This window comes from Jaculus jaculus, chromosome 2, assembly GCF_020740685.1.
Source record: "Jaculus jaculus isolate mJacJac1 chromosome 2, mJacJac1.mat.Y.cur, whole genome shotgun sequence".
In the NCBI taxonomy this organism is placed as follows: Eukaryota; Metazoa; Chordata; class Mammalia; order Rodentia; family Dipodidae; genus Jaculus; species Jaculus jaculus.
The window spans coordinates 104,865,647-104,878,688 of NC_059103.1; the positions used below are offsets into that span (position 1 = coordinate 104,865,647).

A 13,042-nucleotide genomic window follows, 5' to 3' on the forward strand; every position below is an offset into this window, starting at 1 on the left:
CACCTTTAGCCACTGAGCCACTTCTCCAGCCTACCATTTTGGTTTAATTTTGGCTCATCAAATACATCTAGAAATTCATCCATTTGTTTTAGACTTTTCAATTTTTTAATATAAATTTATTTTTGTTTATTTAGTTGAGAGCGACAGAGAGAGAAAGAGGCAGAGAGCAAGAATGGGTGTGCCAGGGCCTCCAGCCACTGCAAACAAACTCCAGACACATGCATCCCCTTGCGCATCTGGCTAACATAGGTCCTGGGGAATTGATCCTCCAACCGGGGTCCTTAGGCTTCACAGGCAAGTGCTTAATGGCTAAGCCATCTCCCCAGCCCTAGACTTTCCAATTGAATGGCGTGTTGCAGTCAGGCTCACATTGCTGGTAGAAATCACCCAAACAAGAGCAGCTTGTGGGCAAAAGTGGTTTATTTTGGCTTACAGGCTCGAGGGGAAGCTCCACGATGGCAGGGGAAACAATGGCATGAGTAGAGGGTGTACATCATCCCCTGGCCAACATCAGCTGGACAATAGCAACAGGAGAGTGTGCCAAACACTGGCAAGGGGAAACTGGCTATAACACCCATAAGCCTGCTCCCAATAATACACTGTCTCCAGGAGACATTAATTCCCAAATCTCCATCACCTGGGAACCTAGCATTCAGAACACCTAAATTTATGTGGGACATCTGAATCAAACCACCACATGGAGTATATATTTTTAAAATCTTTTTGTTTATTTTTTGGTGGGGAGGGGTAGGCATGCCAGGGCCTCCAGCCACTGCAAATGACTCCAGATGCATGCACCACTTTGTGCATCTGGCTTTACATAGCATAGGTACTACGGAATTGAACTCTGGCCCTTAGGCTTTGAAGGCAAGTGCTTTAACTGCTGAGCCATCTCTACAGCATGAGTATATGTTTTTAAGATAGGTCCCTATGATTATCTGAATTTCATTGGTATTTGTTGTAATGTTGCCCTTTTCATCTATAATTTTATTAATTTTATCTGTTGTAATATTACCCTTTTCACATCTAATTTTATTAATTTGGGTCTTCTCTTTCTTTCGGTTTATTTTGCTGTGAGTTTATCCATCTTCTTTATCTTTTCAAAGAACCAACTGTTTGTTTCATTGATTCTTTGTATTGTTATTTTGGGTTTTAAAAAACATCTTCATTAAAATTGTTAATACATAAGCATATTGTAATTTGATCAATTTTCATGCTATTCTCCTTTTTTGCTCTCCTTCCCACTCTGATCCCATTGGGCACCCTCCTCTTTTCAAGCATCCCTCCATTTTGATGTTCCATTCCTTTTGTCCTCCTCCAGCCTCTATGTTTCTATTAATTTTTGCCCACTGGTTCATTCAGGACCAAGTAAGGAAAAGCTTCCAGGCCCAATCTTAGATCCTTGCTGATTGTCAGAACATCTCTCCCACTACTACAGGGGTCTAACCTGGCTTAGTAAGTTTCCTAGGGATGTTGACCTTGCAGTAAAAGGGCCAAAAAAAGTATGGTGTGTGTTATCTTGACTCTTTTCTACCTAGTGTTCTTTCGTGAGGTTCCTATCCGGCCATATTAACCAGAAATCACATTTGTAGTTTTTATATTTATTTTCTGAGTTGCTACTTCATTAAAAAATTTTACCCTTCTTACATCATTTTTGTAATGTTTTTTCTCATATCTTTATTATTTAAAAAAATCTCCAAATTTATTTTGAAATGTTGGATTATAGTTTTCATCTATTTTTTAAATTCATTGTACTTTTTTCATTCTTCATATTATTAACAACAAAAAATATATTTCCTGTGGATACATCATGTGTTTGTACCCTTGTTTCCCTTGTCCCTGACCCCAATCCGCTGGGGACCTCTTCAGTGGGGTTGCAAATATTTCCTATGGGGTTATGCACTGTGGGAGCAGCACACAATTATTTTTTTGTAGGGGGGGTTAGGCTTCTGGGCATGATGTCTCAACCTGTGCTCTTACAATCTTCCAACTCCACAAAATTCCCTGAGCTGTGGTGGGTGAGTTTTAAGTCTACTTCAGTGATGAGCAATTAGTAGCCTCTGGATCTCTGCTTTTGTATTCATTGTGCCTTTTTTTATTGCAACAATTTTAAATGGAATTTAATCATAATTCATTTTGTAGGATATTTCTTAACTAATCAAATTACCTGTACTTTCAGTGAGTGGACAAAATAGCTTTTCTAGTCTTATGGTTCTTTAGATTCCAGTTGAATGATATTTTCATACATACAATTCATACAATTCCATACATATATCTCTGGATTTTATGAACTGACCTCTATCTCCTCACCTCTTTTTCACTTTTATCTGGATCTACTTTTTCCCCTGCCTATGTTGTCTTAATCCTATTCAATTTGGATTCTAACAGTTTCTCCTTAGTACTGGGCTTGGTCCCAGAATGACACTCCAGTATATTGCTTCTATAAATTTCTAAAGCTCACATGACTGTGGCAACTTCATTCCTTTAAGTCCTACACTTAGAGGAGGTGCTGGAGCACCTGACAATTTTCCTGCTGATGTCATGCTGTTCTCTCTTGCTTTTCAGAAAATGCTTGGTAGTTTTTGGACCCTCCAATTCTCAGGCCTTCACATGTTCTGTGATATTCTCACCAGTTCTTTGAACTTGAATGCTTACTTTATGTTTGTTTCCATGTGCTCATACTTTGAAGATTTTAAGGATTCCTTTTTACCTCCTTATGTTAATAATGCCATTTGTAATTGTTGTTAGTTTGGCTCACCCATTTTTGTAAGGGTATTTAGGAGGTTCAGACTACATTTTCTCCTACTCATCTTTCTAGAGTTCTCAATATTTATGAATCACTAGGGAATAAAGTTCTATAAGGTGTATTTTAATTTCTTGCTCTATTTTTGAACTTACCCATAGTGCAGCTTGAAATTAATATAGTTGAGAAGTTTATTCTTCATTTTTTAAATACATTTCAAGTCAATTTTTAAAATGATTCTGTTGGGTCTTCTCAGCCTGAAACTACTCACAAGTGTTACTCTGTTCCCTACTACCCAATGTGTTAAAGAGTACTCTCAGACTTAAAATTAGAACTAGGTGACTTCTGGTTAAGATGACAGAATAGGAACCACGCCAAAGCAGCTTAGGGGAGAAAAAGCCAAAGGGTGAAAAAAGACCTGCAAAATACACTCTTCTACTAAAAAGTGAGGGGTATAAGAAATTACCAATGTTAGCAGAGAAGTAGGAGAGATCCAGAGCATCCAGAGCCCACATAGGCAGGCATAAAGGGCTCTAGCAGCAACAGCACCAGGTGTGGGGCCACAGCTGCAAGGCCTGGCTTGAGCCACAGGAAAACCCAGGTGAGGGGATTTTACACTCATACTAGTGTTCCTCACAAACTCAAGAAAGGTGAAGGTAGGACTGCAGTGACCAATGTTGGACCAGATCACTAGGTAGAGGATCACATGGACCAGCAGGAGAACTAGAACCACCATCCACAGCCACCCCTCCCACACCACCAGCACAAGCACCAACAAGCCAGAGACCAGGGGAAGGGAAATCACAACAACCAGCACTGGCGACCACAGCAGTGATGGAGCAACCCAGTCAGCCTACTTGAACCCACAGTGCACCAAAGAGGGACCCAAGCAGGAGTGCAGCATAACTGAGACCAAAATCATCCCAAAATGTAACTGGGTTTACACATGTCAGTACCCACTAAATAAGCCTGGTATATAGACTTGAACTGGAAGTGCTAATTACACTTTCCATATCAGGATAAATTATATGTTAAACCTGATGGATGATTGGATTTGCCATTCATAAACAAGCTATATTTTGTTCTTGTTATTTGTTGCTTCCTTCTTTATAGTGGCTTTGTTTCCTCTTCTGTTGTTCATTAGGGAAGGGTCTCACCTGGTCACAAGCTGACTTGGAACCCTCAACAGAACAGAAATTTTAACCTTCTAGGTAACATGATTAAGGGTGTGGGGCAACACACACACTAAGGGATTGAGACTTTATTAGAGGATCTGGTTGTCATAATACCTACTCTTGCATAAATATTCTGTGCTGTGTTTCATTGAGTGTGTACATTGTTTAGTTAAATTTTAGAATCTGCCTGTATTTTGTTTTACTCAGGCTACTCAAATACTCTCATAGCAGGCAAACCCAACCTCTATGGTCGCTTTTGTATATGCTCTTAAGAGTCTCAAAAGCCACACATAGCACATTATGCTCCCACCCTGAAGATATATAAGATCAGATTGATTGATAGATCTAATAATACTACAGCTAACTAGAAAATCCAAGCATTAAGTTAATCCAAGATGCCAAAACATGTACATTATAACACAAGAAACACGAAAAATCAAGACAAGATAAATCCACCAAAAAGTATTAATGCATCAGAAATGACCTCCAGTGAGAACGGGTTAGAGGAAATGCCTGAGAAAGATTTCAAAAGAATGATTACAAATATGATCAAAGAAATCAAAGAGGAAATCAAAGGAATCAAAGAAGACACAATAATACAATTTAATGAAATAAGAAGGTCAATAAAAGACATAAATAAGGAAATAGAAATAATAAAGAAAAAACAGTCAGAATTACTAGCAATGAAGAACACAGTCAATGAAATAAAAAAAAAAACTGTAGAAAATCTCACCAGTAGAATGGATGAAGGAGAGGATAGAATATCTAAAGTAGAAGACCAGGTGGCAGATCTAATACAGTCCAACTAAGAGAAAGACAAACTAATTGGAAAGTATGAATGGGAATTTCAAGATATTCGGGGCACTATGAAAAGATCAAACATAAGAATTCCAGGTATAGTACAAGGAGAAGAATTTCACTCCAAAGGCATAGTAGGCATTTTCAAAAATCATGGAAGAAAAATTCTCCCAAATTGGGAAACAGGTACCAATGCAGATACAGGAATCCTTTAGAACACCAAATGAACAAAACCTGGAAGGAACCCTCACCATATTATAATTAAACTACCAAACATACAAACCAAAGAAAAAATATTGAAGGCAATTAGAGAGAAAGATCAATTTACATACAAAGGCACACCCATCAGGATCACAGCAGATTACTCAACACAAACTTTAAGTGCCAGAAAGGCTTGGAGTAATGTATTCCAAGTTCTGAAAGATAACAACTGTCAACCTGCAAAGTTATCCATTCAAATAGACAGAGAATAAGGATATTCCACAACAAAAGCAGGCTAAAGGAATATTTGAAGACAAAACCAGCTCTACAGAAAATGCTTGAACGAATCTTCCAGGCTGAAGAGAAAGAAAAGAACACATATGATGAACCTGGAAAAAAAAAAATCCAAATACTAATGAATACAAGAAACCAAAGGTAAAACTGGAAGAACTACAAAAAAAATGACAAAAATAAATACACACTTTTCAATAATATCTCTTACAGCCTCAACGGCCCAACCAAAAGACATAGGTTTGAAGACTGGGTTAAAAGGCAGAATCCTTCCATTTCTTGCCTCCAAGAAACTCACCTTTCTACAAAAGATAGACGCTACCTTAGGGTGAAAGGTGTTTCAAGAAAATGGACCTAAAAACAACCAGGGTTGCTATCCTAATATCTGACAAGGTAGACTTCAGTCCAACATTACTTAGGAAAGATAAGGAAGGTTACTTTATATTGATTAAAAGCACACTCCAACAGGAGGACATTACAATCCTAAACATATGTGCACCTAACATGGGGGCTCACAACTTCATCACACAAATGCTATTAGAACTAAAGTCACAGATAACACCAAACACAGTGGAAGTGGGTACCTTCAACACCTCACTCTTAGCAATTGACAGGTCATCCCGGCAAAATATAAACAGAGAGGCATCTGGATAAAAGGAGGTCATATAAGAAATGGACCTAACAGATATATACAGGACATTTCATCCAAATGCTACAGAATATACAGTCCTTTCAGCAGCACATGGAACATTCTCTAAAATAGACCATATATTAGGACACAAAGCAAATATTAACAAATACAGGAAAATTGAAATAATTCCTTACATTCTGTCTGACAACAATGGAATCAAACTACAAATCAATAGCAAGAAAATCTATAAAGCACATATAAAATCATAGAAAGTAAACAATACACTACTAAATAATGAATGGGTCAATGAAGAAATCAAGAGGGAAATCAAAAAATTCATAGAGTCAAATAATAACGAGAACACAACATACTAAAACTTTGGGACACAATGAAGACAGTCCCAAGAGGGAAATTTGTAGCTTTAAATGCCTATATTAAGAAATTAGAAAGGTCTCAAGTAAATGACCTAATGCTTCACCTTAAAGACTTGGAAAAAAAAAGAACAAGGCAAACCAAAAATCAGTAGACAGGAAGAAATAATAAATATTAGGGCAGAAATTAATGAAATAGAAACCAAAAAAACAATCCAAAGAATCAATGAAATAAAGAGTTGGTTCTTTGAAAGGATGAACAAGATTGATAAACCCTTACAAATCTGACCAAAAGGAAGAGAAAAGACACACAAATTAATAAAATTAGGGATGAAAAAGGTAGCATCACAACAGATACCAAAGAAAGTCAAAAAATCATAGGGATATACTACAAAAACATATACTCCACTAAGTATGAAAATCTGAAAGAAATGGATGATTTCCTTGATTTATATGACCTATACAAATTAAATCAGGATGATATGAATCACTTAAATAGACCTATAATATTATGGAGATCCAAGCAGTTATAAAAAATTTCCCAACTAAAAAAGGTCCAGTCACAGATGGATTCACTGGTGAATTTTAACAGACCTTCAGGGAAGAACTAACACCATTGCTTCTTAAACTTACCAAGCCAGCATCGCCCTGATACCAAAACCAGGCAAAGATAGAACAAAAAAAGAAAATTACAGATCAATCTCCCTTATGAACATAGATGCAAAAATTCTCAACAAATTATTGGCAAACAGAATACAAGAATATGTCAGAAATATCACCCTGACCAAGTAGGCTTTATGCCAGAGATGCAGGGATGGATCAACATATGCAAATCAATAAATGTAATACATTATATAAATGGACTGAAGGACAAAAATCACATGATCATCCCACTAGATGGAGAGAAAGCATTTGACAAATTCCAACATCCCTTCATGATAAAAGTCCTACAGAGACTGGGAATACAAGGAGCATATCTCAACATAATAAAGGCCATTTATGACAAGGCAACATATTACTAAATGGGGAAAAACTGGAAGCTTTTCCACTAAAATCAGGTACAAGACAAGGGTGTCCACTGTCCCCACTTTTATTTAACACAGCACTGGAATTCTCAGCCATAGCAATAAGGCAAGAGACACACATAAAAGGGATACAACTTGGAAAGGGAGAGATCAAGTTATCATTATTTGCAGATGACATGATTCTATACATAAAGGACCCTAAAGATTCTACCAGCAAACTGTCAAGAGCTGATAAACACCTATAGCCATGTAGCAGGATACAAACTAAGCACACAGAAATATAGCCTTCCTATATGTTAACAACAAACACACAGAGGATGAAATCAGAGAATCATTTCCATTCACAATTGCATCAAAAAAAAGTACCTTGGAATAAACCTAACAAAGGAAGTGAAGGATCTCTATAATGCAATCTTTAAAACACTCAAGAGAGATATTGCAGAAGACACTAGGAAATGGAAAAATATACCGTATTCTTGGATTAGAAGAATCAATAATGTGAAAATGGCAATCTTACCAAAAGCAATCTACACATTTAACACAATCCCCATCAAAATTCCAAGGGTATTCTTCATGGAAATAGAAAAAAAATACAAAAATTTATTTGGAATCACAAAAATAAGCTGGTGGTATCACCGTACCTGATTTTAACCTATACTACAGAGCCATAGTAACAAAAACAGCATGGTACTGGCACAAAAGCAGACATGTAGATCAATGGAACAGAATAAAGGACACAGATGTAAGTCTGGGTAGCTATAGCCACCTGATATCTGACAAAAATGCCAAAAATACTCATTGGAGAAAAGAGAGCCCCTTCAGCAAATTTCATTGGGAAAACTGGATATGTATCTGTAGAAGGATGAAATTAGATCCTTCTCTCTCTCTCTCCATGCACAAGAATTAAGTCCAAATGGATTAAACACCCTAATATCAGAACTGAAACTCTGAAACTCATAGAGGAAAAATTAGGGGAAAGCATTCAACATATTAGTCTGGGCAGACTTTCTGAATATAACCCCAATTGCTCAGGCAGTAAAACCAAAGATTCACTGCTGGGACCTCATAAAATTACAAAGATTTTGTACTGCAAAGAACACTGTGAATAAATAAAAGGGGAACCTACAGAATGGGGAAAAAAATCTTTGCCAGCTATATATCTGATAGAGGATTAATATCTATGATATACAAGGAACTCAAAAAAAAAATAAGAACAAATCAAAACAACCTGATTAAAAAATGGGCTATGAAAAAAAATGGGCTATGGAACTAAATCGAGAGTTCTCAAAAGAAGAAATACAGATGGCATATAAGCATCTACAAAAATGTTCTACATCCCTAGTCATCAGGGAAATGCAGATTAAAACTGTGTTGAGATTCCACTCACTCCTGTCAGATTGGCTACCATCATGAAAACAAATGACCATAAATGATGGCAAGGATGTGGAAAATGAGGAACCCTTCTACACTCTTGGTGGGAATACAATTTGGTCAAGTCATTGTGGAAATCAGTGTGGAGGTTCCTGAGGCAGCTAAAAACCTATCTAACATATGACCCAGCTATGTCACTCCTAGGCATATAGCCTAAGGACTCATCTCATTACCTTAGAGATACCTGCTCAACCATGTTTACTGCCGCTCAATTCACATTACCTGGGAAATGGAATCAGCCTAAGATGTCCCTCAAATGATGAGTGAACAATGAAGATATGGCACATTTATACAATGAAATTCTACTCAGTGGTTAAAAAAAAATGAAGTTATGAAATTTGCAGGAAAATGGATGGATCTGGAAAGGATTATTCTAAGTGATGTAACCCAGGCCCAGAAAACCAAGCATTGCATGTTCTCTCTCATATGTGGATCCTAACTACAGATGATTGGACTTTTGTGTGAGTAAAAAGAAAACTCAGTAGCAAAGGCCAGTAAGCTAGAAAAGAGATATAAAGTGAAGAGAAAGGGAGGGAGTACTTAATAGGATGGTGTGTGTGTGTGTGTGTGTGTGTGTGTGTGTGTGTGTATATGTACGAAGAATAGATTATTGGGGGTGAAAAGACCCAAGTGAGGTCAGGGGAAGAGATTGAGTAAAGCAATGGCGGAGGGAGGGCTAATCAAAATCTAAGAGGATATTAATAAATCAAATGGAAACCTACTTTTTTTGGACAGTAGAACACTCAGGAGCCACAGATTGTTACTAGAAAAATTTCAGTGCCAGGGTTAGGATACTTCCAGTAAGTTGTTGGCCAGGAAGGTCTCTGATGCCCCCAAAACTTTACAGGCCATTGCCAAGGCCCTTGGTTTCCACCCGGAATAGATGGTAAGACCCTATTGCTAAAGACTCCACATACTTGGGCAGCAGGCCACTGAGAAATCCTGCTGGAACTGAGCTGATAACCTCCTCCATGTACACCAGCTAACAGAAAGCTGAAAGAAGCCATTCTGCATGCAATTCAATGGGAGAGAGAGAAATCACCAGTGAATATACTCCACAGTGGACACTGCAAGCCTTATATTTGCCAGCCAGGCCAAATGAGCCAATGGGTGCAATAGTGGCATGTCTGTCATAGTGGAAACCAACTGCCCTCGAAATGGAGTGGAGGCCCGCTCCATGGGAGGGAATACATCCCTGATGCTGAAAACTTAAAACATGAGCCCTAGGGGTGCAACGTCTGCTGCTCTCTGGCTAAATGTATATACTATGCTCATCAAACTGCCCAGTAAGCACTTCTCTTAATGTTCATACCTATATATTAATGCTACTCTCACTTTTAAGAACCTTTTCTTTTCAGAGGCCAGTGACCTTGGGATGACTCAGAAGGCATCATGGTGCTAGAAGTAACAGGATTGCTCAGCCCTGCAATATCTCTATCAAACCTTCCAAGGCTCAGGGTCCATTGCAGAAGAGGTAGTGGAAAGAATGTAAGAACCAAAGGAAGGGTAGAACTCCTTACACAAAATGGCCTGGATATTCATGACCTCACAGTGCCTGACACTATCTACACAAGACCATCATAAAAGGAGGAAAAGATGATGACATCAAAATAAAGGAGACACTGAGAGAAGGAGGGGATATGATGGAGAATAGCATTTCAAAGGGGAAAGTGGGGTGAGGGAAGACAATACCATGGGATATTATTTGTAATCATGTATGTTGCTAATTAAAAAAAAATTAGAACTAGGCTTATAATAATGTCATTTTGGGGGGAGTTCTAGGTAGGGACTCACTCTAGCTCAGGCTGAGCTGGAACTCACTATGTAGTCTTAGGGTGGCCTCAAACTCATGGTGACCCTCCTACTTCTGCCTTCTGAGTGCTGGGATTAAAGGCGTGCACCATCACGTACAGCTAATGATAGCATTTTTTTAAAAAAAAATGTATATTTTATTTATTTATTTGGTTGGTTTTTCGAGGTATGGTCTCACTCTAGCCCAGATGACTGCCTAATGTAAGCAAACATATGAAGGAGCTCATAATTTTATTACCATGCTTTCTGTCCTAAAATTCTGTTTCTATCTGTGACCTGCTTCTCACTCTGCAATGTGCAGTCCAACAACAGACTGGCTGTCAACTTTCTGAAAGTGGTCCACAGTTTTTTTTTAATTTATTTATTTAGTATTTACTCATTTGTGATCAACTGATAAAGACCATTTCTTTTTTCATCTTTTACATAAATTTTATTATATATATTCCAAGTATACAACATGTTATAGGCTACATACAGAGAGTAATAGAGTTGCTACAATGAAGTAAATTAACATATTCATCATTTCACAGACCAATTTTTGTTGCCACTTTTGTGGCCAAAGCAGTTAAAAATCTCCATTAGCATAAGAATCATATGCAGGGCAACTTTGTCACTTATGGACTTCAGGTTGTACATTAACTCTCTAGACTTGTTCATCTTATATATCTATACTTTGTATCCTCTGACACCTACATCTTGTCATCCCCTTCTTGATTACCACTGTCAGGCACTTGTTTCATATCTTCGTGTGAATACTACAATGACTTGGGAGAATAAATGATCTGAGGTGGTGATTTCACTTCTTCTGGATAAATGTCCAAAGGTATATATGTATTGATGTATATATGGTACTTCTATTTTTAATTTTAATTTAATTTCATTTTATTTTATGAGAGAAAAAGAACTGGCACGCCAGGGCCTCAGCCACTACAACTGAATTCAAAACCTTGAAAAACTATTTTAAATTTTCTTTTAATTTTTATCGTATTTTTTTTATAATGGATGCCCAATGTCGTAAGAACGTAGTTGGGCTGGAGAGATGGCTTAGCAGTTAAGCGCTTGCCTGTGAAGCTTAAGGATCCCAGTTCGAGGCTCAATTCCCCAGGACCCACGTTAGCCAGATGCACAAGGGGTCGCAAGAGTTCGTTTGTAGTGGCTGGAGACCCTGGCGCACCCATTCTCTCTCCCCCCCTCTCTCTCTGCCTCTTTCTCTCTCTGTGTGTCGCTTTCAAATAAATAAATAAAAGTAAACAAAAAAAATTTTAAAAAAAGAAGTAGTTGTCAATACCTACAACCAGATTTCACATACAAATTCAGATTTCTGGTTTCTCTTACAAAACTTGAGGTCTGATGTTATTACGGCCACATTCTCACTTGGAACTTATACTCTGATTAAAGAGGAAATATACTCTCAGGCTTCCTTCCAGATAAGTATTCTTATTTCTTATCTTTTTGACCCATAGATATACAAACCTCTTATATTGGCTCAAAGTACAAATATGTCCTGTTAATTTTCAGTCTGTTTCTATTTAGATGCCTACATATCCCTCAGATTCAATATTCAAAACCCACTTACTATTTTTTCAAAAAGCTAATTTTATCACTGTTCCCTAAATGACTCAGTTAGTGAAACTGTATTCCTATAATTTTCTAAATCAGAAAAGTCCTTAGGGTTATTCTTTCTTCTGTCTTTTTTATTCTACCCACAGCTTTTCAGTCAGGTCAGGTGCCAAACCATGACACACATTCATCTTTGCCTTCCTTGTTCACAGTATTTTAATCTCTCTTACCTTCCTGACATTTGGAAATCTGTTTATCTAAGATGGAAAAAAAATTAATCTATGAAGCTATATCCTATGCCTCCTTACCATCTATAGGTATCTTAAGTACATTATTGCATTGTATGCTATTTATTTACTTCTGGATCTCCTACTAGAGATTCTTTAAGGACATAAGTAATCCATTAGTCATCTTTGTATAAAGTCCTAAAACATAAACATAGAACTGCTAAGTGTATCAAACAAACATACATTTTCTAATCAATGACTAGTTTATATCACATCACCCCACTTAAAACATTTTGTATGTTTCAACCTTTGGATAAAGTGAACTTGCTTTGTTGGCATTTTTGTTGTTGTTTGCATACTTTGGATTCTATAATCATTACATTTTGATCATATAACTACAAAGTTAAACTACTAAGTTAAAAGAAAATTAACTCTTCCATTATCAAAATGAGGATTAACTTAAAAATTGTTTTAAATATCTAAGGATGCTAACTATTACCTCTAAATATGTATAATTATTTATAAACAGAGCCCATAGGGGCAACTGAACAGCTGCTGAAAGATTTGGCATATTGCTCTGCCAGCCTGAATTTAATGACCTACATGTGAAGGGCTCTAGATCCAATTACTAATCCTCCCTCAGCTACTCTTTGCCCTGATATGGAGACGACTGAAAAAAGATGCCCTACCAACAGATCAGAAATGGATTCAGACTTCTCTGCCAATGCTCAGTTAACAAAAAAATCTTTTAGGTTTGAAATGAGAAAGAAACACAAC

At 37.2% G+C, this 13,042-nt stretch overlaps 1 protein-coding gene across 1 annotated transcript in view; it reads right to left on the minus strand.

Moving 5' to 3' along the window:
* The window catches only part of LOC101617236 (microsomal triglyceride transfer protein), a 71,421-nt gene that overhangs the window by 57,128 nt on the left and 1,251 nt on the right, over window positions 1–13,042 (minus strand). The gene's annotated exons all lie outside the window — the stretch shown is intronic.